Below are 23475 nucleotides of genomic sequence, written 5' to 3'. Positions count from 1 at the left end.
TGAATTTTACCTTCACACACTCAACTATTCCATTTTCATTGGCATCTCTATCTTTATTGAACCGACCTTTACATACTGAACTATCTCTTTCCTTTGAACTATCTTGCTCATAGTTAATCAACTATATATTGTTTATGTACTCTATCTTGCTTATGAAATCTACCTTCATATACTCAACTACCCTATTTCCATTAACATCTCTATTTGTCTATCTAGACTATCTAAACACACTCAACATTCATTCAATAGAATTTTGTAACCCATTCGTGTATCTTCAATGTGACTTCATAGTAAAAAAAAAGTAGAGGTAAGAAAGAGCTACAAATTGAGATAGAGGCTGAATGTGCTTCTTTATTCAAGAGGATAGATCGTATCACTATTAGTTTGCAACTTTTATAGACATACAAGTAGATGAAATTGAGGTATATGGACATGGGTTCATGGGACAACCTATCTAACTGGACCCTTAGTCAAGAAAGTTCTTACCTTCTCTAGAATCAAAACCTTCGTGAAATATGTTTGTGATGGTGCTAGTGGATTGTTGGGTTACATAAGGCCTCTCAGTAATCAAGTGTTGACAACCTATCAAGAAACTATTAAAAATTATCATGATTTCAGCCCCCACTATTGATCAACTTCAAATTCAATAATTAACTAACAAACAACTATGCAACTAAATGAACCATCTATTTAAAAACTGAATCATATTATCACAATGTAAGATATTGTCCATAATATCAATATCTACATTAGGAGACAAAGTCCTAATTAGATTATCTAAAAAACATCACTAGTAAGTTGACATAGGAGTGCCAATAGAAGAGAATGCATATCAATGAGTTGATTATGTGAGTAACAACCAATGGAAGTGACTTATCAAGGCTTGTAAGGTTCCTTAGAATGAAAATAAAAACAAGGGTGAGCTTTGATCATCCATTCATATATTGTTGAATACATGCATATTAGAAGATGTTCTTAACAACCCAAAGTTTAAATAACAAAGCAGATAATGGAATCCACCTTAAAAGATATCTCAAATTAATTTTCTAACATGGATGCACAAGCTATTTGTGAAGGCTTGGTATCACTTTGATGAGAAAAGACTTATAATTCAAAAACAACAACCAAAGGAGCTTTATTGTTCAATCAAAATGCCATGCATAGTGCCTTGACACATTCAAAGTTCCCAAGATAACATTTAAGATGCAATAGCTATTCTTCATATACATAAGTACTCCAAACACCGTTGATCACTAAGAATATGGCAAGATGATGTCAATCAAAGGATATTGTGAATATATGGTTGAATGGAACTTGGCGGGAGACTTGAAGACTTGGAAATAAATGTATGGAATATCCAATGGTGGAATGGAAGGTTTTCATACTTATACTTCTTGTAAGAAGAATTGGTAAAGAGCACAAAATACTCCGTTGACATGTGATAAAGAAAATTCCACCTCAAATTCTATATTCAATGCTCCATTGGATCATGTTTATATTTCTTCATTGCATGATTTTGTGTAATGTGCCCATCCCTCAATTTGCGGGACAAGTCTTAGCAACCCATTGAGAGATCAATCTAGAAGACACCGCCCGACACTCCCAAGGAATGACATGGGGTTTGCCAACTAGGGTCTCTCAAGTCTGCCCCGCGACAGAACTTATTCGGATGCTCCCACTAGGATCCACCTGAAGTCTGGGTTCCTAGCAGTTGAGTCTTCTTAATAGCTTCCTAGCGTACAGCCGCTCCACTTTGCGTAGATACAACTGGACCCAAGCAAACTCATACTGCACTTGGTTCAAAGAGAATGGAAAATGAGAGGGACGCATCGCTCGACCTCTCTACTCGTAGGGCATAGTCTCATTCCAGTCCCCTAAAACGGTATGAATCAGGATTCTAACCAACATTGTCTAAGGTCATCATCCATCCTTCCCTAACATTACTTATTAACATTTCTTTTTGAGGAAAGCTCTCAGCTAACCGAGACCACCCTTCTATAGGATAGACCTATTGGTCACACCCACCATGCTTCCCTCAGGTTTGTTTTAGTCATCTAATTACCTACCACATTATGTTTGACACATAAAAGCAGCTTCCTTAATTAACCCGATAGTCACAGGTTCCTTTAAGATAAGTTAAGGCACTGACACGAAGACAAGATAAAACAAGATCAAACACTTCCTTAACTTATCTTAAGATTAATGTTTGCCTCCTGCCCATACAGGAGAATTAAGTGTTCCTTTCTACCTCCGCAGAAAAATCCTTCTGTCTTCTGGTAATAAACCCCGAAGGTTTTATCCTCCCAAGATTCTGTTGAGATATCGAGCTCCACTCGTGATACGCCAGGGTGACCCTTGTGTATTTATGTCACCGACTTGTCAGTTGCAGACGCGGTTGGTACACCGCCCATGAATAATAGCTACATGGTAGCTATCCTTATCTACTCTAGTTCGTGGCACAGTTAGTATGCGACCTTAGTTAGTTAAGTTTGGTTTGAGACCCATATATTCTTCTATTTCTTTGTACTAGAGTTCTTTTGGCTTACACAACTAAGAAGAGGAAAACTGTTTTCAGCCTCCACCCTTGTGTGTATTCCCCCATTGTGCAAGCAAGAAAGCTTCAAGTGAGACTCCTTCCTTCTCTCCCACAATTGTGACATGGTATCAGAGCCTTGTTCGTGGTAAGGAGCTCAAGAAAGCAAGCCAAGCTCGCGGTGTTCTGGTAAGAGGAGCAGTGTTGCTTTCATTTTCTGTTTTGGGAGCAGATCTCTGTAGGTAGCACAGCCGGAAAGTGCAGGAGTGCATTGTCTCAGGTTGAGAGGCCCTTCGCGGTGAAGCAAGAGGGCAGTATATACTGCGGGACAGGGCTTTAGCCCTGGGCGACCTTGTTTTTTTTATTTGAGGCCATTTCGGGGCCTGCTTTGGAGGCGGAAGTTTTCTGCACGCACTCAGAAAAAGGCCCAGTTTTATGATGTACGATCACTGTTCTACAGGTCGGTAAAAAGTTACTGTAGAAATTGCATTGTATGCCTGTGCGCAGAGACATTGGGAGTTACATAATCATCCCTGTTTCCTGTTGATGCAAAATCGTCACTAGGAAGTGACTGTGTGGTCAAATACCACTTTCGTCAGTTTTGCAGATTTGCCCTTGTGAGGTTGAAGCTGTGTTCTTTGCAGTGACAGAATTTTTTGCAGTGTTCTGTAATGGCGTCTGATTCTCTTTCACAGATTGTCACTGAAAAGCTTGACAAGAACAACTTCCAAGCATGGAAGTTTAGAATGACAAATTTCCTTATGGGAAAAGGATATTGGGAATTTGTTGCAGGAAATGAAGAAGAACCAGTTCTTCCTGATGTTCCCAATCAACAGCAAATGCAGGCATTCAAAACATGGCATGAGAGAGCCAGGAAAGTTATGTATTGGCTGTCTATCAGTATTTCAGACTCTATGATTGTGCATATTCAGGATGCAAGTACGCCAAAGGAGGCATGGGATACTTTGTCAAAAATGTATAGCACAAATATGCAAGCCAGGAAAATGCAGCTCAAGCAAGAGTTGCATAATGTGCAAAGAGAAAGTATGAGCATCAACGACTACCACATGAAGGTGAAGAAGATTGTAGATGCACTTGCTTCCATTGGGTCGCCAGTGGAAGATGATGATTTAGTTTCCGTGACCTTGAATGGTCTAGGAAAGGATTATGCACAGTTCCGAATATCCATTTCCGTCCGTGAAAGATTTCCTAATTTTGAGGAGTTGATTGCTCTTCTAATTTCTGAGGAGCAGAGAAATGGTGGTGCATCTTCTTCAGGAGGAACTTCAAAAGAAGCTGTCTTCTACTCAAATGCTGGAAGAGGTAGAGGCAGAGGTAGAGGAGGCCGATTTGGAGGCCGTGGCAGAAAGCAGAATATGCAGCAAACTCAAGAAAACCAGTCCTATGGAGGAGGACGTGGTAACTCTAGAGGCAGGGGGAGCCAAAGAGGTCATGGTGGATGGCAAAGAGGCCAAAATGCAAACAGTAATGTTGAATGCTACTACTGTGGTAAAATGGGTCATATGGCTAAAGACTGCTATAAAAAGCAGAATGACATCATGAATGGAAAACTGCAACAAGGGAATTATGCATCTTCTAGTAGACAGGGTGATGACAGAAATGAGCACTTGTTTATGGTGCAGCACATGAACAATTCTGTGACAAGTGCAGAAGAAAGCAATGATGTATGGTATGTTGACTCAGGTGCATCAAACCACATGACAGGTCATGCAGAATGGATGGAGGATGCAAGAAAAATGGAAAAACCAAGATTTGTGGAGACTGGTGATGATACTGCACATCCTATTGTGCAGATTGGAAAAATTCCCTTGTCTATGCAGGATGGGAAAAAGAAATACCTCTCCGATGTATTTCATGTCCCGAATATCACCAAGAATCTGGTTTCTGTTGGTCAAATGGTTGAGCAGGGCTTGCAGGTCAGATTTAATCCTCATGGATGCTTTGTTGAGGATATGAAAAATAAAGGTCGCTTGATAGCATAAGCCTCAAGTACAATTATTCAGGAATGGATAGGGTTTGGCTGAGACGATGTTTTTCCTTTTTAGGAGTTACATTAACACTAGGTTAATAATTCTCTATTGGATTCAGCTACAGGGATAGAATAGTAGTATGGATTTGGGGAATGGATTCTTAGGAAGCGATAAGTCATGGGAAGTTCAGAAAATCACTATTTCTGATAGCCATGACGTTCATATCACCCCATTATTTTAATTCTGTCCGCCGCTGGTAAAATTTTAACCACCTCATCGTAGATGTAGCAGTTCTGATCTACTTACCGACGTCCGATGTGTAGGGTCGAGTTTACACAAGCCTCATGGAAGATGAATAACTTGATAATCTTCAAGTCTTCCAACCACTTTAACCTCTTCAGATTGTTTTGAAGATAGGCGAGTTGGTTGGCGTCTATGTAGCAGTATCCCGCGCTCCAAGTCCAATGCCTTTCCACATACAATGGTGAGGGGTTATAGAGCCAATCTAGGATCCCCATCATGTCAAATCGTTTGCAATAGGTTGAAGATTGCATAGCTGTCATGAACATGATCTGAAATACGAGGAACCTATTCCATGCCTCGTAAGTCTGGAAGTGGCATCAATCCACAAGTGAGCATAAAAGAAAAACATTTACTAATGGACACATCACCTCACTCTTTCCGATTTTTCTCCCTAATTGTTTTAGAGGTAGGTCGACAGCTCTGATACCAAGTGTAATGCGCCGCCTCTATCGGCTGTCCAAGCATGTTTTTAGTGGTCAAATCTAAGCGACGCCACTCAACACTCTCATGGAATGTCACAGGGTTTGTCGCCTAGGGTTTCTCCAATCCACTTCGCAATGGAATGTTTACGGCCAAACCCACTAGGATTGACTTGAACTTGAGTCCCTAGTGGCGAAGGTCTCCTGACAGCTTTCTAGTGTTGGTTTCAGACACCCTACTTTACACAGAGATAACCAAGCCAAAGAGCACCCATGCCACACTTGGTTCAAAGAGAATGGAAAACGAGAGGGATACGATGTTCCACCTCTTTTCCCATAGAGCATAGTCCCATTCCGGTCCCCTAAAATGGCATGAGTCGGGGTTCTAGCCTAACGATTTCTAAGCGTCGATCGTCAGTAAAACCTTATGAGAAGCCTCCCAGTTCTCTAGGACCACCCTGCCGTAGGACAGACCGGTCGGGGATTCTGTCCGTAGGACCACCCTGCCGTAGGACAGACCGGTCGGGGATTCTGTCCTCTCGCTTCCCTCACTTGGCGTAATTTAGTTGTCTAATTAGCCCTATCACTTTTACTTATGACATGTAAAAACAACTTCCTTAATTAACCTTTTTAGAGGATAGTGTTCATTCACATAATCTTATGGCATTGATATGAAAACAAATTTGAACAGTTTTCCTAGAAGTACTTAATATTAGCAAATTATCAGAGTTACAAGTCTTTTCCAAAAGGTCCATATTTGCAATCCGTAAGGATGCACTTTATTTCCACCAAGTTTTTGCCTTGCACTAGTAAGAAGGGCTCTCGAAAATCTATTCCGAGTCACACTGATTATTTGAGTAGGGCCCAGAGGCAGGGAATTTACAGCCAGAGCCCCCCTGGTATCCAAGCATCCTGCTACATTCAAACCAATCCACAGAGAGACCTCTCGTGGTGGGTTCGGTCCATGTTCCCATCACGGCTATTTAGAACCTCCTTGGCTAGGGTTGGCAACCAGCTAGGGGTGGTTTGGCATGCCCTCCAAAAGTTCTCAACCTGATTCACTATACTCATTTATGAGTTTGGGGTTACACAATCTCTTTTTTTATTTTTTTGTTTTTTTTTAAAATTTAGAAATAGTGTTCCTCAATTTACAAGTACAAAGAAAGGTGTAGGTGAGTGCTTGAGACATCTGCTAAGGTGGGGTCCCTCTCTTGACCCAACCGTTTGTCCTTCTTGCCTTAGTGGTAATTTTCAATATCCTCCGAAGGGTAGGGAATTTTCTTCATTCCGTCCCCCTATGAAGTAACCATAGGTTGGCTTAGTTTCTTCGAAACCCTAACTAAGTTAAGTTGCACCCTATCCTTGCATGTGTAGGGTTCATTTTTATTGAATGGCTCTTGACAAATTTTTGTATTTCATAAGTGCGGTTGATAGTTATCTTCAACGTGAATCTCTAGCAGTACAACAAAACTGATTATGATGCCATGCAATTTGGAGGCGCATCTTTCCTAGACAATACAATGCTGCAAAGCAGGCCTTTGCTTTTGGGAATTCATTTCGACGCACTTATGCAAAACACAAATAGAGACTTGTGTATATATATATATATTTATTTTTCTTTTGGGTGCAGGACGTGAAGTTATCAGTTCTAAGGCAAAACCAAATACCCCCCTCTGAAGGTTTATAGGGCCTACTTCCTGTTTTAGTCTTGCAATGGCCTAGATACACTTAAACGTCATCGTAGCAGTTCACGAATTGCATGTACTTGATTCAACCATTACTTCTACCTTTCCAATTTCACAAGTTTTGTCATACAAAGGAAAAAAGTATGATTTCTGCTGATCGACGAATATGCATAAGTGTTTTAGCAACCCAAATTTTAAGCATGCTAATGTTAGTGCATAATTTAAGGTATTACGAGCATAATCAATAAGGTTCTAGCTTCTTCTTTTGCGTACACGAATGCAAAATTTCTTGTGCGATTCATCTATTTTTTCGTAGTTCTCTCACTCTCACTCACTCTCTCTCTCTCTCCCTCTCTTAGTTTTCATCACTTCTCCCTTACAATCTCCGCTCCCTCTTGCATAGCGTCCTAGTCCGCTCTTCCATGACTAGGTGGTGCCCTTATCTCATTCACTTTGTGGAAGAAGGGAGTTTGGCATAGTATAGAGGCTGCCATACTGAATTTCCTTCATCATAAATTGGTGCCCCCACTGAGGACATTCTCATCCATGCGGGAGGATACAACACATGGTGGTGCATCCTCTACAACAAGTACTCCAAGTGGCTCTTCTCCAATGCCTTCACCAACTCTTTTTGAAGCTGGTCGAAGTCCACGACTCCCAGAATGGTCTCCCAAGGAAGCCCAAGAAAGGAAGTATGCCTATCGGATGACGGCACGTATGCGGGTAAAAGGTGTTCACCTTAAAAATTCCATGCTCTCACAACGGAAAAAATCATGTTGCCATCAATTGCTAGGTTCTCATAATTGTGGTGAGTGTTTTGCAAACAAAGTAAAGGCCCTTCCCGGAGGTCCTCGTCTCCAAGTCATCAAATCCCTCTCTCTCTCTGGCCTAATCCACATCAAAGGAGGACAACTATGCATGAACAGTGTGGAGTTTTGTAGAACTGCAAAGTATGAAGACTACCTTCAATTGTTGTTAGCTCGAAGGTTGGGTGTGGTTGAAAAGGTGGCCATCACACCTTATGAAATATATGTCACTGAGGATGGACACGCTAAGGCAAGAACAATCACTGGTGAGCAAATTCTCCATATAGCAAAGTTGGTGGGATCCAAAAAGAAACATTCTGGGAAAAATCCTTCATAATTCAAGAAAGTGCATTCCCTCTACTCCCTTAAGTAGTTTCTACTCATGAATAATAATAATGGCCCGAATTTCTACACCTTCCACTCTGTACAAAACATCCAAGTTAATGTATGCATCAGTAGGAAGATTTTCTTCCAACAGCGTCTTGTCATGTACTTTGGGGCTGAAAGATTAAGGGAAATTCTTGTATCACCAGAACCTATAATCTTCCCAATGCTAGACTACAATTCATCCTTCAATGTACATGTCTTTATCCTATTATAATAGTTTCTCATGAATCACAACGAGTTGTATGGACCTATCCGTCCACTTGCTATGCAAACTGTGCATATTATAGCCAGCACAAAGCTTAGATTTCAAGGCATTATTAGAAGCATACTAGGGCCTAGACGTCTTGCTGAAATCAATGCATCTGTAAACCCATTCATCCTTCCCCTCATAAAATACAACTTAAGTCTAGACGTGTTCATCTTTGTACTCTACTAAGGCAACATGGCATTTCCAAGCTTCTTTGGGCGCAATGGAGAAAATGCAGTGGATTTTTTGGACAACCTTGAGATGGCCTTCCTTGTCTGTGGGAGGGATGATGAAGCATTAAAGTTGAGGGCTTTTCCTTTGGTGCTCAAGGAAGAAGCTAGAATGTGGTTCCAAAATCTAAATCCGGCCCAAAGAGCTGAATGGGAAGGATTGAAGGCAGCTTTCTTGCAGAGATTTCAACAAACTAACTCAGCTGAAGAGTTATGGCAATGGCTTTTGGTCCTCCATCAAAGTGATCCTTATGGTTATGCAACTTATGAGGAAGGGTTTTTGAAGCTTTGGGGACAGTGGTCAGACTCACTGAACCTTGGAGAGAGAGCTTCAAACTACCTTCAAAAGGATCGATTTATTTCAGGTTTGTATCCCTTGCTCAGGGAGAAGGTAAAGGTGAAATTTCCAAACACTTTTAAAGATGCTTTGAGAATCACTAGGGAAAAGAATCGAAAGATTCTGTACCAAGCCCAAGCTAGCCAAACAGGTTTGGGAAACAACATCACAACTATGGAGCCCTCTCAAGTTTCCCCAAATGTATCTAATGCACCAGGCCTTTGTTAGAGGTCAAGAAGACATGATCCAACAAATAAACAATCTTACTAATCAACTAGAGGGTTTGAGAGTGAATCTTGTGCAAGGTGCAAGAAGACCTATCGAGGGGAATGGTGGGAATCGACCACAAATGCGGCGACAAGCAAGGGAGATGTTGTGTTACAACTGTGGAGAAAATGGACATGGCATGTATAATTGTCCTCACCCTAGAAGATATGATCACCCTGCTAGAAGTCCTCGACAACAAGTAAGCCCTCCTCATGCTAGGACTCAAGAGCAAGAGCAGTCACGACCTGCAATTTTACAACCACCTTATGTTCAAGCTGAAACCCTTGTTGTTCAACCAAATGTTAATGTCATAAAAATAGAGGAGGTGGTCAGGGATAGAAGGCTCCAAGAAGAAATAGCAAGAGGTAAGATGAAGGTAGATGTAGTAGAGACCATGCCTATCAAGCGGGTACATGTCCAGACTGAGGCAAGCAAGGAAGCAACCAATGAGGCAAGTACATCACGGGCACCTAGAGATGAAGGGAAGAAGAGAAAGACTCGAACTAGGTCTAAAATTGATATCTCTGACTTCCCTTTGGGTTCTCGGACACAACCTTATGATCTGGTAGCAGACGTGAGCTCTCAAGGGCGAAAAATTACTTGGCCACAACTACTTCATGCCTCTCCAAAGCTACGACGACAATGGTCAAAAATGGTAAGCACAAGGGCAAGGCAAGGTAAAATGGTTAGTGCAATCAAGGCATATGGACTCAAAGATATAGTGCCTATAGTGGAGGCTCAAATTAAAGGTCAACGGATTCGAAAAACATACATCGATAGTGGAGCAGAGGTTTTTGTCATGACAGAAAAACTTATGCATCAATTAGGTTTAGAAGTAATGGAATCCTCAACCTTCAGGGCAAAGATGGCCAACAATGATGCGGTCACATGTGTGGGTGTAGTGAAAGCTTTGAGAGTTTCTGTTTTTGGAATCACTACAGCGGTGGATGTTTATGTGATGCCAGTAAAGGGGGAAGGATATCCCCTCATCCTAGGGAGACCTTGGCTTATGGGCATCGGAGCTAGGCAAGATTGGGCAACAGGAGATCTGGAGTTGAGGCCACATAAGGTGGGTGGCCACGATCAAAAGGTGGTTTACAACTTGAAGAGTGGGCGTCAAGAGAACCTTGAACTAGAAACGTCTGCCGATGAGTGGAGCTCAAGTGGATGTTCCTCATCAGTAGAAGAGGAAGAGAGTTCAAGTGGAGAGAGTGATAGCACTCTCAAAGTTATGGGCGTCACCTTAAAGGAACCTACCTTATCAGAAGACAACCCAAGAATCCAAGGAGAAGATGTGTGGGATGCTAGCCTAGAGAAGATGATATCCAAGGATATAAAGGATGAAGAAAGAGAGGGTTATGTGAATGTTCTCAAGAAGCATGCATCATTGTTTATTTCTGATTATACTCACATTACAGGTGTCATTGCAGTGAAGCATCACATCCAACTCAAAGAAGGAAGCAAACCTGTAGTACAAAGATTGAGAAGATTGGGAGTTGTGCAACAGGATGCACTGTTGATGGAGGTGAAGAGACTCTTGAATGCAGGATTCATATACCCAGTGGAAGATTCAGAATGGGTCTCCCCAGTAGTAGTGAGGCCAAAGAAAAATGGTAAGTGGCGAGTATGCATAGATTACAAGCCACTAAATGCTGCAACAAAGAGGGACCACTTCCCTCTCCCATTTCAGGATGAAATCTTGAATGAAGTAGCGGGACATGAGCGGTATACGGTGTGTGATGGCTACTCTGGCTACTTCCAAATTCCCATTGCAGAGGAGGATCAAAAGAAGACCACTTTCATCACACCATGGGGCTGTTTTGCCTTTCGGGTCATGCCCTTTGGTCTCACAAATGCCCCAGCAACCTTTCAACGATTCATGAATATGGTTTTCCAACCCTACTTTGGTAAGTCCATAAGGGTTTTCATAGATGACTTTTCTATTTACAGCTCAAGGAACATACATCTACGCAAGGTTGATGAAGGATTTACTCGCTTAGCTAGGTTGGGTGGACAACTAAATAAGGATAAATGCCACATTGGGAAAAGCAAGGTTACACTACTAGGGCATGTAGTGTCAATTGAAGGAATTGAGGTAGATCCAAATAAGGTAGAAACATTGCTAGCTCTACCTTCCCCAACCTCCATCAAACAATTGGTCTCCTTCGTACAAAAGCTAAGATATTTGGGTAGATTTATACACTTACTCTCTCAGGCCATATACCCCTTGCAGCAACTGACACGCCAAGAAACACTTGTATGGAGTGAACAAAGTGAAGGACATTTTAAGGAGATAAAGAAAATGTTGGGGTCACTTCCTATAATCCTCCAGCCTTGTTGGGAAGAAACACTCTTTGTAAACCCTAGTGTGGGAGAAGAGGCCATTGGTGCTGCTCTCCTACAAAAAGATCCAAAAACATCCTTCATGAGGCCTGTGTATTTTGCCAGCCGCCTCATGAAAGCCTCAGAGAAGGCTTACACCTCCATGGAACAACTAGTGTTGGCCCTCATGTTTGCAGTAACCAAATTTCGGCCATATTTACTTCCAAAGAGGTTTGTGATCATCACTGTGGAGGATATGTTTCCCTATGCACTACAACATATGGAAATCTCTGACAAAATAGCAAAGTGGGTGGTCCGACTTCAAGAGTTTGACTATACAGTGCAGGTTGAAAAAACAACTCGGGCATGCTTGGCTGATATTTTGAAAAATAGGTGCTATGAGAAAAATCTCATGGTGAAAAGAAAGAACCTTCCACCACCCCCATCCATAAAAACTCTTGTAGATGCTTATAGCCTCTACTTTGATGGTGCATACAAGAGTGGTACCCCTCTTGAAATACTATCAGATAGAGGACCAGGGTTTAGAGCTAATGTGGTGGGTGAACTCATGCAAAAGCTAAATATTCAACGACGACACTCTACCCCTTACTACCCTCAATGCAATGGATTGGTGGAAAAGGTAAATGGAATGATTTGTAAAATCATCAACAAACAGGTACATTCAAGGCCCCGGGATTGGGACAAGCACCTTAGTGGAGCTCTATGGGCTTACAGAACCTCCTTCAAAACCATGTTAGGGTTCAGACCTTTTCATCTAGTTTATGGACAAGAGGCTCTTTTGCCTATTGAGGTGAAATTAGCTAGCCTTCGGGTATTAGGTGGCACAGTAGGCTCTCAAAAGGAGAAGTTACATCAAAGATTACTGGACCTAGAGAGGCTACAATTGGATCGTGAAGAAGCCATCAACCACTACTCCCAGGAAGCTGAGAAGCGTAGAGAAAATTTCAACAAGAAGCTAACAGATAAAAACATCAAGGAGGGATCTTTAGTGCTTCGATATGACAATCGCTTTGATAAAAGAAAGGATGGCAAGTTTCTCTACCGGTGGGAGGGACCGTTTTGGGTCACAAAAAAATTCAACAATGGCTCCTACAAACTTTAAGACATTGAGGGAAAAGTTCACAAGACCAGGGTAAATGGATGGCGCTTAAAACCCTATCACATCAGGGTGGGGTTAGCTCAAGATACCAAAGAGTGTCTAGAGGCATAAATACCTCTAGCCAGGTTGGGGGGGGCTATATGATCCGAGAAAATCACAAAAAAATATTTGTCTAACATTTTGTTGTTTTTTTGTACATTTGGAGCTTTGAAATAAAGAAGAGGGTGGGAACAACCTCTTGGGAAATCCAAGAAATCACTGGATGAAAATATTTCATGGACCGGTTTACCAAGGGGGGGTGAAGAGTAAAGATCAATGGAGGAAGGTGAAGGAAAAATGTATAATGTGAAAAGGAAAGATATGAAATGGATTTGGAGCCATCCAAAGGGCATGTGAGGCTCATAATGTCATGACTTTGGAGCCTTATGACAATTCAACCAAATGGGACCCTTCTTGGAAGCATTAGTGGAAGAAAAATCAAGCACATGATTTTGTAAGATTTTTTAAAAATACTTTCACTCCGATCCAAAAAAACTTTTCAACATGAAAGTTGTAGCGCGCGAGCTGAAGTTTTGGCTGGTATTTTTTTATAATTTTTTGGAGCTATGAGTCAGGAGATATAGCCAAAATGGTGGATGCCAACTTTTTCCAACTGCAGTGGAGACCACCTCCCAATTTAATACACATCCATACTTTCTTCCCCACACTTAACACTTCCATAAAACATCATTCATTAGACCCCCAACCCTTTCCCCTCTCTTCTCCTCTCTCTCAAGCTAATAAACCATTAGAATTCCGCTCCTAAATCACCCTCAAATTATCCTTAATTGTAGTAGTAATGTATGAACTCTCATTACTCTCTCTCTATTATTGCTAGATATGATCTTATTTTATGAAGATTCTCTATATTTTTTTTATATAGGAGAGCTTTTGGACTCAAGCTATGGGGGGGAGAATGGAGACAACTCATCTATGATGGAGCTTGATTAAGTACAAATTGGTCAACAAAACATCTAGATGGAGCTTCCACATTGGTGGAACTGCCTTTATGCAGCTTTGGTGGTGTTAATTCCTATTATATCTTAACCTCCTCCCTAAACACCCTCAAGGCCTATATAAAGAGGCCTTCTCCTTTGTAATTTGTAAGAAGAGAGAGAGCAAAGAGGCCTCCTTCAGCCCTATTGAGCCTTCCCCATTCTCCCTCATGAGCTTATGGAATTCCTTCTCTTACTATAGCTTATGTATGCTCTACAATGTAATAAGCCCATGATATTGGTGTCCATATTGTGTATATTGGTTATGTCCCGAGGGTTCTCCATCTCTTAAGTTTATTGATTCATCTATTTTTTCGTAGTTCTCTCACTCTCACTCACTCACTCTCTCTCTCCCTCTCTTAGATTTCATCACTTCTCCCTTACAATCTCCTCTCCCTCTTGCATGGCGTCCTAGTCCGCTCTTCCATGACTAGGTGGTGCCCTTATCTCATTCACTTTGTGGCAGAAGGGAGTTTGGCATAGTATAGAGGCTGCCATACCGAATTTCCTTCGTCAGTGGTCTCTTGTGGTGGGCGCTCTCGCTCAACTGCCAAGACCCATGGACCACTTATTAATTCAAGCATTCCAAGAAAGCTCTAGTGGCTACCTCTCACATAGCCGACGCGCCTTCAAACCTACGAATGTAGTGATCTTACCTTAATGCCAAAATGAGTTGCCTTCTCCTTCATGTACACCGGTAGCTCCATGATCCTTGATGCTAGCTCAAGCACCCTCAAGCCTCCTCCATCAAGCTCCATCCACCATAGTCATACACACGTGAGTAAAGAGAAGAGAGGAGATGAAGAGAAGTGGAGACGGTGAAGAGCTTCACCCTCTTGATCCCTCTCCCACACACTCAGTCCCTCACACTCACACATTCCCTCAAGAGCACACACACAAGCAAAGAGAAGGAAAGAAAAGAAGAAGAGAGGTCTCTTGTTAGCCACACACCAAAGAATGAGCTTCCATTCACTTTTTGAACTTTGTATATACAAGCCCTAAAATTCCATGGGCGTCCATCCTTTTTACATGACTATCCTTTGTGGCAAGGTCCTTTCTCCTATTTTCCTTTTCTTGCCTCATGCCTTAAATCTACACCCATCTATTCCTTTACAAATGGGACAGGAGTGAGTCTGGCGCTCTTTTACAAGAGTTTTTAGAGTTTTTGTGAGGTGCCTTCTCTTTAAAATTGTGATTTCATCTCACCTTAGTCTTTTAAGGGCGGCCTTTGCGCCCTTGCTCTTTTTCTGTTCTTTTTTTGCTTTTTGCTTCATTTTTTCGTCATCTTGAATTGAGGTTAACATCTCTTCAATTACTATCTCTGTGTCCTTTGTAACTAATGCTTCCATCTAGGTGTCTAATTGCTCCTCAACATCAACTTCATCTACAATCTCTTTAAGAAGGCAACACTAGATAATTTTGAGGTTTCTCTATTCTTTTCATCAGATCTTAGAGAGTATTTCACAAGGGCAAATACAATGAATGCAGTAGACTTAAGCATAATCTTGCATTTTTTTGGGTGTAAATAGCATAACTCAGGTGCATAAAATCTATCAAGAGAATGATAATCACATTTCTTGGTAAACAAGGACTTCTCAATGCCTGACCTTCCAACTGGGGTGTGAATATACTCCTTGGAATCCAATTGAGCAATAGGATATGCCAACTCTTCAAACTCTGCAAAATCTTCCTTGATAAAGTCATTTGAGAAATTAAGAACTTGATCAAGGTCCCACCCTGGATTGAAAATCTCCCTAGCTATTGGATAGAAACCAATGTCAATATTATTTTCTATGAGAAAATCCAAAAACTTCTCAAAGGCTGTGACATCTGTAATTTGAGATAGCCTTGGGATCCTCACATGAGACTTTGAAGCCTTTCCCTTCTTTGGATCCTTGCTTTAACCTTCAATTGTCACAGACATATGAGATGCTATTAAAACATCTGAGGCAACTAACTCCTTTGTCATTGTGGGCTCAAGGACTCTTTTCGTCTTCATAGATGTGGAGGCAGACATGTGTGACATCTCTGTACCAAACATCTTCTTGAGATTCAATAGCTCTAGACTACTTGCCTATACAACGTGAATATCAAGGTATAAGCCTTTTGAAGTGGTGCACTTGCTCTGTGTTGGAGGAGTTACCTAGGGGTACTCAAATTAGGTACATCCGATGGCCTTGGTTGGCCAGCTTTGCCCCTAATCCCCTAGCCATGTTGTTCATTCACTCCCACACACTCAGGGCACATCAAGGGCAGAACATACCTAGGAAGCATGCCTTCCCTTTGTTTACACCTATTATCATATGTTAGTTGCACATTTCCTTCCTTATAGCACATCAATGCCTTGGCAAAGCAAGGTGGAAAAGTGCCAGAAGAAGAGACTATTCTCTTTAGCCTCACTGAAAGAAGCTTCAACTACTCAAGACTCTTATTCTTAGGCCATCCTATGACACATCTTATCTAGATAATAATAACATCTTCAGAATCTCCTTCAAGTATAATGTTAGCCAGTCACAATGCTCTTTCTGTCTATCCATCAACAACACTGTTACGAGGAACCAAAATAACTAACTTTTCACTAAGTAATACGTAAGTATTCACATGCACTCAAATAACATATGTACCATAACCTATACATAGTTTGGGTCCTCAAGTGCAAGACAATACTACAGGTTTGCTTGGAGTTCGATCCATCTCCCAAACCAACATAATATGTCCTTTGCACAAAAAGAACACTAGCACTGTTCCCTAGGGAGAGACTATACAAAAAGTTTTCAATTATAGGTATTAAAGATTCCAAGGATCAATGTGTAATCTTGCTCTTCAAGGTCCAATACTTCTGATCTTTAACTCACAATGCTAGCTTACTAGGAGAATAATCACCATTGGACCCACCAAGGGTCTTTCTTAGAATAGGCACAAACTCTAGCAACCAGAATATCTACTACCATTCCCACAATAACTTACCTTACAACTAGAAGCTTCTATCCCATCAACAATTTGAAGGACTCCTCCAAGAACAACACTCAATAGTCCCTAGCATCCTCATCCTCGATACAAGCTAAAGCATGTCACCTATGATGTAGAGTGCCATGGGGGGATAATATTAACTGCAAGAACTCCATAACATACAAGGTGTTAACCGTCAGACGAAGAAGGTGGAAAATCCGTCAAATGAACAAGGTGGAAAATCTAGAAAAGCTAAAGTAGAAGACAAAGACCAAGGAAGAGTGAAACGGAAGATGAAGGCATGCCAAGAAAAATCTAGAAACACAAGAAGCGGAAGAAAAGTCCTAAATAAGGGGAAAAGGCACACAAGGAAAAGTGCAAGTCAATACTTTTGTAAAAGAGCATAAGCACATCATGATTTAATTTAAAGAGCGTCAAACTCTCACTTGTGCAATTTGTAAAGGTAGATGGGCGGCAGGAAGGAAGCTAGGAAGATAGGAGGACAATGGAAAAAAGGACCTAGGCTACGGTTGGCCATGTAAAAAAGGAGATAAGGGGATGACCGCCCAAAAGGCATTAAGGGTTTTGTATATAAAGTTGAAAAGTGAATGAGAAGCTCATTCTTGTGTGTGGCCAAAAGTGGCTCTCCTCTTCTTTTTCTTCTTCTTCTTCTTGTTCTTGCTTGCTTGAGCTTGTGCTTGAGAGAGGGAGTGTGAGAGTGTGAGGGTCTGAGTGTGTGAGGGCAAGGGACCGGGGAGGAGAATCTCTCCATCTTCTCCTCTCTTCTTCTCTTCTCTTCTCTTCTCTTGTCTTGCTTGCGGAAATGGAGCTTGGAGCATGGAGCTTGAGGATGGAGCTTGCTTGAAGCTTGCACTTGGATCGTGGAGCTACCGGAGTGCAGGAGAGAGGAGGCAATTCATTTCGGCTTCAAGGTAAGCTCACTATACCCATATATGGATGGTGCATCGACTATGTTAGAGGTAGCCATTAGTGCTCGGCTTGGAATGCTTGAAACAATAAGCGGTCCGTGGGTCTTGGGGGTTGAGTGAAAGCTCGCACATTTTGGTTCCGTTTGCCGTGACCAAGGAATTCAAGCCTTAAGTGCTTGCGCTCTTCGAATTAGCATCGAAGTAAGGGTTTTCCTCGAACCGGTGCTTGAGGTAGATAGGTAGGAAATGAGGGAGTTTGAAGAGGTATTCAATCTCCTTAGCAAGTAGATTTTTGGTTTTCTGGATTTGGAAAAGCATGTTGGAGTAGGGTAGTTATTTGTTTTGTGATTTGGGTGCATTAGGATAGGAAAAAACAAGGAAAAAGAAGAAAAACAAGCATCGTGGTTTTTGCTATCATAACAGGACATGAGGGTTTGATTCGATTGCCAATTTGCATTTTGGAGTTTATTGGCTATTCCAGGTATATACAACTCTTCCCCTCCATCCGTAGCTTTGATCTAGAGGTTTCTATGATAGGCCGTGACCTAAATCGTGGGATTCGAGTGATTTATCATTGCGTCCGTAAAAATGGCATCGCGCTCGGCCCATCCGAGTGACGACAATTCTGGGTTGAGTCTCAGAATCGGCCCTCAGCCCACTACCGCTTGGATCACCTGAATCGAACCATTCGACTCGAATGCGTTGAGATTCGGCCCTTGGCCCACTCAACTTAGACACCCACCGCTCGGCCTGTCCGAATCAACCATTCGGACCAACTTTAAAATTTGTCCCTCGGTCCTGCCGACTCGGCCCAATCCCACTTGGACAAGTTGACATTTGGTCTAGCCGAACTCACCATTCAGCCCTCGGCCCACTCGGCCCTCGTCCCATTCAGCCACTCGGCCCTCAGACAACCAGACTCGGACTGGCCAAATTTGACATTCGAACCAGTTACATTCGGCCATTTCTACTCGGTCCTCAAACAGGTCGAGTCGGGCACTCGGCCCCTGCAATTCGGACCTGTTGGGCCGAATTTAGATTTTTCCAAATTTTAACCTGTAGATAGTGAAACTGACTCAGAGACCATATAGAGCCGAAATCATATCATATATCGATCACTGGGTTGAAACTTAGAGCAAGTAGTCCAAAATTTAGCTATAAATGGTCCTTCAAATCACGTATGGCATTTATAGTAACAACCCTGCGGACCGGGGGGAACTGCCCCCCACCTCCTTGTTGAGATGACAAGCTCAACATATGCGGACATTGATGATGGACCGCCTGGTTAGATGGGTCCACACGTCTACACTTAGCACGTCGGTGGTCATTATGACTCTCACATGGCCACTGACTCATTACTTATTATATTCAGGTTGTTACACCTATTTACAGCTGGCATAGTTATAGCGCCAGTCAACTAGTGTAGTCGGTTATGCATTGTTTGACTTAGTAGGCCACTTTCCTTTATGTTGTATCTTATCTATACTTTGTGTACATTGTAAAGAGTGTGAAAAAAGAAGAAGAAACCAGCAAGAAAACGCTTTGGCCTCCATCTCTCTTCTTGTCTCTTGAGTGAGCTTCTCCTTGTGCATTCTGTGTATGTTCGACGCAGCATCTTGAGCAAGTCCCCCCATCACGCGATTCTTGACATGGTATCAGAGCCGCGCCACTGAGAGAGGCTGATTTCGAAGGCTGAAGTGAAGGAGAAGAAGCAAGGTTCGAGCAAGCAAGACACGGGTAAGAAGCTCTCCCATTCTTCCACTCTCTCTCTTGGATAGTGCCTGTGGAGGCACCGGAAACAAGGTCGAGAAAAAATCTCAGATTACAGTGAGATTTGGTGTGCGCGAAGAGTGCTGTGTATTCTGCAGATAGAACCTTTAGGGCTTTTCCGCAGTTATTTTGGGCATTTGAGGCCGTTTCAGGCCCCGTTTTAGAGCTGCAAGGTTGCGGGCAGCAGTTTCAGGGTACACTGTGATTTTGGATGGTTTGATCGAAAGTGGGTGCGTAGGTTACAGATTGCGAATCTGTAATTCTTGAGGTGTTTGCAGGAAGCAAACATAAGGTTTATCTGCAAACAGGTTGCAGATTGCATGTATTGTTGAGCAAATAGTAAAAAAGGCTGTCTGGTGTATTGCTGTGCACTATAAGTCGAGGGTTGAAAAAGATTTGCTTGCTCCTTGGTATTAGTTTTATGATAATGGCAAAGAATAGTGGAAGCCGCATCATTGAGAAGCTCAACAAGAACAACTACCCTTCATGGAAGTTCCGTGTCACGAACTTCCTTATTGGAAAAGGCCTCTACGAGCTTGTGTCAGGTGAAGAAAAGGAGCCAAAGGTGAGTAATCCTCCAACTGCAGAAGAGACAAAGGCACGGAAGGAATGGAATGCAAAAGATAAAAAGGTCATGTATTGGTTGTCTACAGTAATTGACAATAATATACTGGGACATATTAAAAATACAAAGAATTCATATGCAGCTTGGACCATACTTGAAAGTATATTTTCTGTAAATACAAAGGCATGAAAGATTCAACTCAAGCAAGAGTTGAATACATTGAAGAAAGGGAAGATGTCTATCAATGAGTATGCATTGAAGGTAAGGAGCATTGCAGATGCCTTAGTAGCGATTGATGCAATGCCCGATGATGATGATTTGGTGTCGTCTACCTTGGGTGGACTTAACAATGAAAAGGCTTGGAAGTCTTTTGTAATTTCCGTATATGTTAGAAAGACATTTCCAAACTTTGATGAGTTGATCTTCCTTATGATCATTAAAGAGATCAACATGAAAAGTGAGACATCTGAAAAAGGTGAACAGGTCCAAGCTTTCTACTCTAGTTCAGGAAGGAGACGTGGCAAGTTCTCTTCAAGAGGCCGTGGTACAGGACGTGGTAGTGACAACCAGCAAAACAGATTGAATTAGCAATTTGGCGATATGTAGGTCTCAGGAGGTCCTGATAACTTTAGAGGCAGGGGGAGCTTTAAAGGAAGAGGTGGATGGCAAACCAGAGGTTCTAACAACTCTAGTATTGTGTATCACTACTGTGGCAAAACAGGTCATATTGCAGCCCAATGCTATGCTAAGAAAGATGATATTTGCAGTGGTAAGTTGCAGTAAGGAAACTATGCATCGTCTTCACGATAGAATGAAGACAAAAATGAACGTCTGTTTGTTATGCAACATATGCTAAATGCTCTTACAGGAAAGGGAACACATGATGATGTTTGGTATGTTGATTCAGGTGCATCCAATCATATGATCAGCCATGCAGAATGGTTTAGAGAGATGCAGGATTTGCAAAATATAGGTTATGTGCAGACGGGTGATGATTCATGCCACCCAATTTCACACATTGAAAAAGTTCCCTTTTCCTTGCATGATGGTAAGACAAAGAGTCTTTCAGATGTATTACATGTGCCATCTATTTCAAAGAACTTGGTGTCAGTCGATCAAATGGTAGAGCAAGGGTTGCAAGTTAGATTTAATGCAAAGGGCTACTTTGTAGAAGACTTCAATGACAAGTGCAGGTTGGTAGCAAAAGGAAGTAGAGTTGGACGTATGATTACTCTGGATGCTGGAATTCCTACTATGAATGCTGCTATGTATGCTAAAGGAAAAGGTGTTGTTGCAGATATTGAAATTTGGCACAAACTCATTGGATATGCAAATGTACAAAGGCTGAAATTAATGCAGTCCAAAGGGTTGGTTACAGGTTTGCCTACATTTAGAGTTGCAGAATTTCATAAGGTATGCGAAGCATGTCAGTTTGGTAAGCAAGTAAGACAACCCTTTTCACATGATAGAGATGTAAGCAGAAATATCCTTGATGTTGTGCATATAGACATTTGGGGGCCTACACAAAATGTATCTCTTGGAGGCAGTTCATACTTTGTCACATTCATTGATGATTGTTCTAGAAAGATGTGGGTATATTTTATGAAGGAAAAGAGTGAAGCGTTTGAGCACTTTAGAACTTTCAAGGCTGTAGTTGAAAGAGAAACAGGCTTGAAAGTAAAGTGCTTGAGGTTAGATGGAGGGGGAGAGTACCTCTCGAATGAGTTCAGTGATTTTCTGAGGTCTCATGGGATAAAGAGACAGTTCACATGTAGGTATACCCCACAGCAAAATGGTGTTGCAGAAAGGAAAAATCGGCATATTGCAAAAGTTGCACACGCCTTGATGGCTCAAAAGAATATGCCTATGCATTTTTGGTCTAAGGTTGTTCATACTGCTGTTTATATTATGAATAGAACTCCCACAGCTGCAGTTCATGGGATGACTCCTGAAGAATGCTTTACTGGCAAGAAGCCTGATGTATCGCACTTGAAGGTATTTGGCTGTGTTGCATACGTTCATGTACCAAATGAGCTACAGAAGAAGCTTGATCCAAAGGCAGAAAAATGTGTCTTTATTGGATACTCTTTAGAGCAGAAAGGGTATCGCTGTTATAACCCTGTCACATGTAAGTTCAGAGTGAGCAGGGATGTCATCTTTGATGAAATGAGTAGTTGGTATGCATCTAGTGGTGATGCATTTGATGATGATCATGATCATGACACTCATGTGCAGGCTGAAAAGAAAGAATCACGGACTCATAGTGGACCATAGACATCATCTGGCAGTCCTTGGTCTGGGAGACTAAGAAGCAGCTCTACATCTTCAGGTGCATCTAGTAGCACTACAAGTAAAGACAAAGGAAAGAATAAAGTGTCAGAAGGCATTGATGCAGTTCTTGCTGGAGACTGTAGTGGCTCATAGAGCTTGGATGATGAGCTTGGCATTCCTTCAGTGAGGACACCAGGTGTACAGAGAGCTCATAATAATGTAAAGGCTCCATTGAGTGATCTGGTGGTACGCATATCTAGCAGGGTCGGATACCTTGTTAAAAGATTTGGTTGTGAAGGTTATGCAGCTTATCATTATGCTTATATGGTGAAACTAATTGAGGATGTTGAGCCCACTTGTTTTCAGGATGTTGTTGGTCATACTCATTGGGATGCAGTAATGGATGAGGAGATGGCTGCATTAGAGGCCAATAAGACTTGGAATCTAGTATCATTGCCGAAGGGCAAGAAAGCTATTGGATGTAAGTGGGTTTATAAGATTAAGCACAATGCAGATGGTTCTATTAGTAGGTACAAAGCTAGGCTGGTCGCAAAAGGCTATGCCCAGACATATGGCATAAATTATGATGAAACCTTCAGTCCAGTTGCTAGGATGGTAATTGTCAGATGTGTAATTGCTTTGGTAACAGCCAAAGGTTGGAGGTTGCAGCAAATGGATGTGAAGAAAACCTTCTTGCATGGTGATTTGCAGGAAGAAGTGTATATGGATCAGCCAGCAGGTTATGAAGATTTAGAGCATCCCACATATGTGTGCAGGTTGAAGAAGGCGCTCTATGGGCTCAAGCAAGCACCTAGAGCATGGTGTGACAAGATCAGAGAGTATCTTGTCAATATTGGCTTTTATGTTTCTGATGATGATCACTCACTTTATGTGAGAAAGGGAGATGCAGGTTTGGTCATCATAGTCATCTATTTGGATGACTTGATTATTACAGGTGATAGTGATAGTGGGATTGCTGAAGTCAAGGACTTTTTGAAGAAGAAGTTTGAGATGAAGGATTTAGGTGAGCTAAGGTACTTCCTTGGCATTGAGGTGATCAGATGTGATGGTGGTATATGGCTGTCCCAAAGACAGTATGGCTTGGATATGTTTTCCAAGTATGGTATGAAAGCATGCAAACCACTTTCAGTCCCGTTGGAGCAGAATGTAAAGTTGAGTGGTGATGTTGGGGATGAGATAGAATACCCTACTATGTTCATGAGGATAGTGGAGAGTTTGATCTACATGACCATTACAAGGCTAGACTTAAGCTACGCTGTTGGTCTTGTGAGTCAGTTTATGCAAGTACC

This window comes from Lygodium microphyllum, chromosome 16 (genome assembly GCF_053477565.2).
Source record: "Lygodium microphyllum isolate KBCC chromosome 16, Lygodium_microphyllum_v1.1.10, whole genome shotgun sequence".
Lineage (NCBI taxonomy): Eukaryota > Viridiplantae > Streptophyta > Polypodiopsida > Schizaeales > Lygodiaceae > Lygodium > Lygodium microphyllum.
This window is presented reverse-complemented; position numbering follows the sequence as displayed.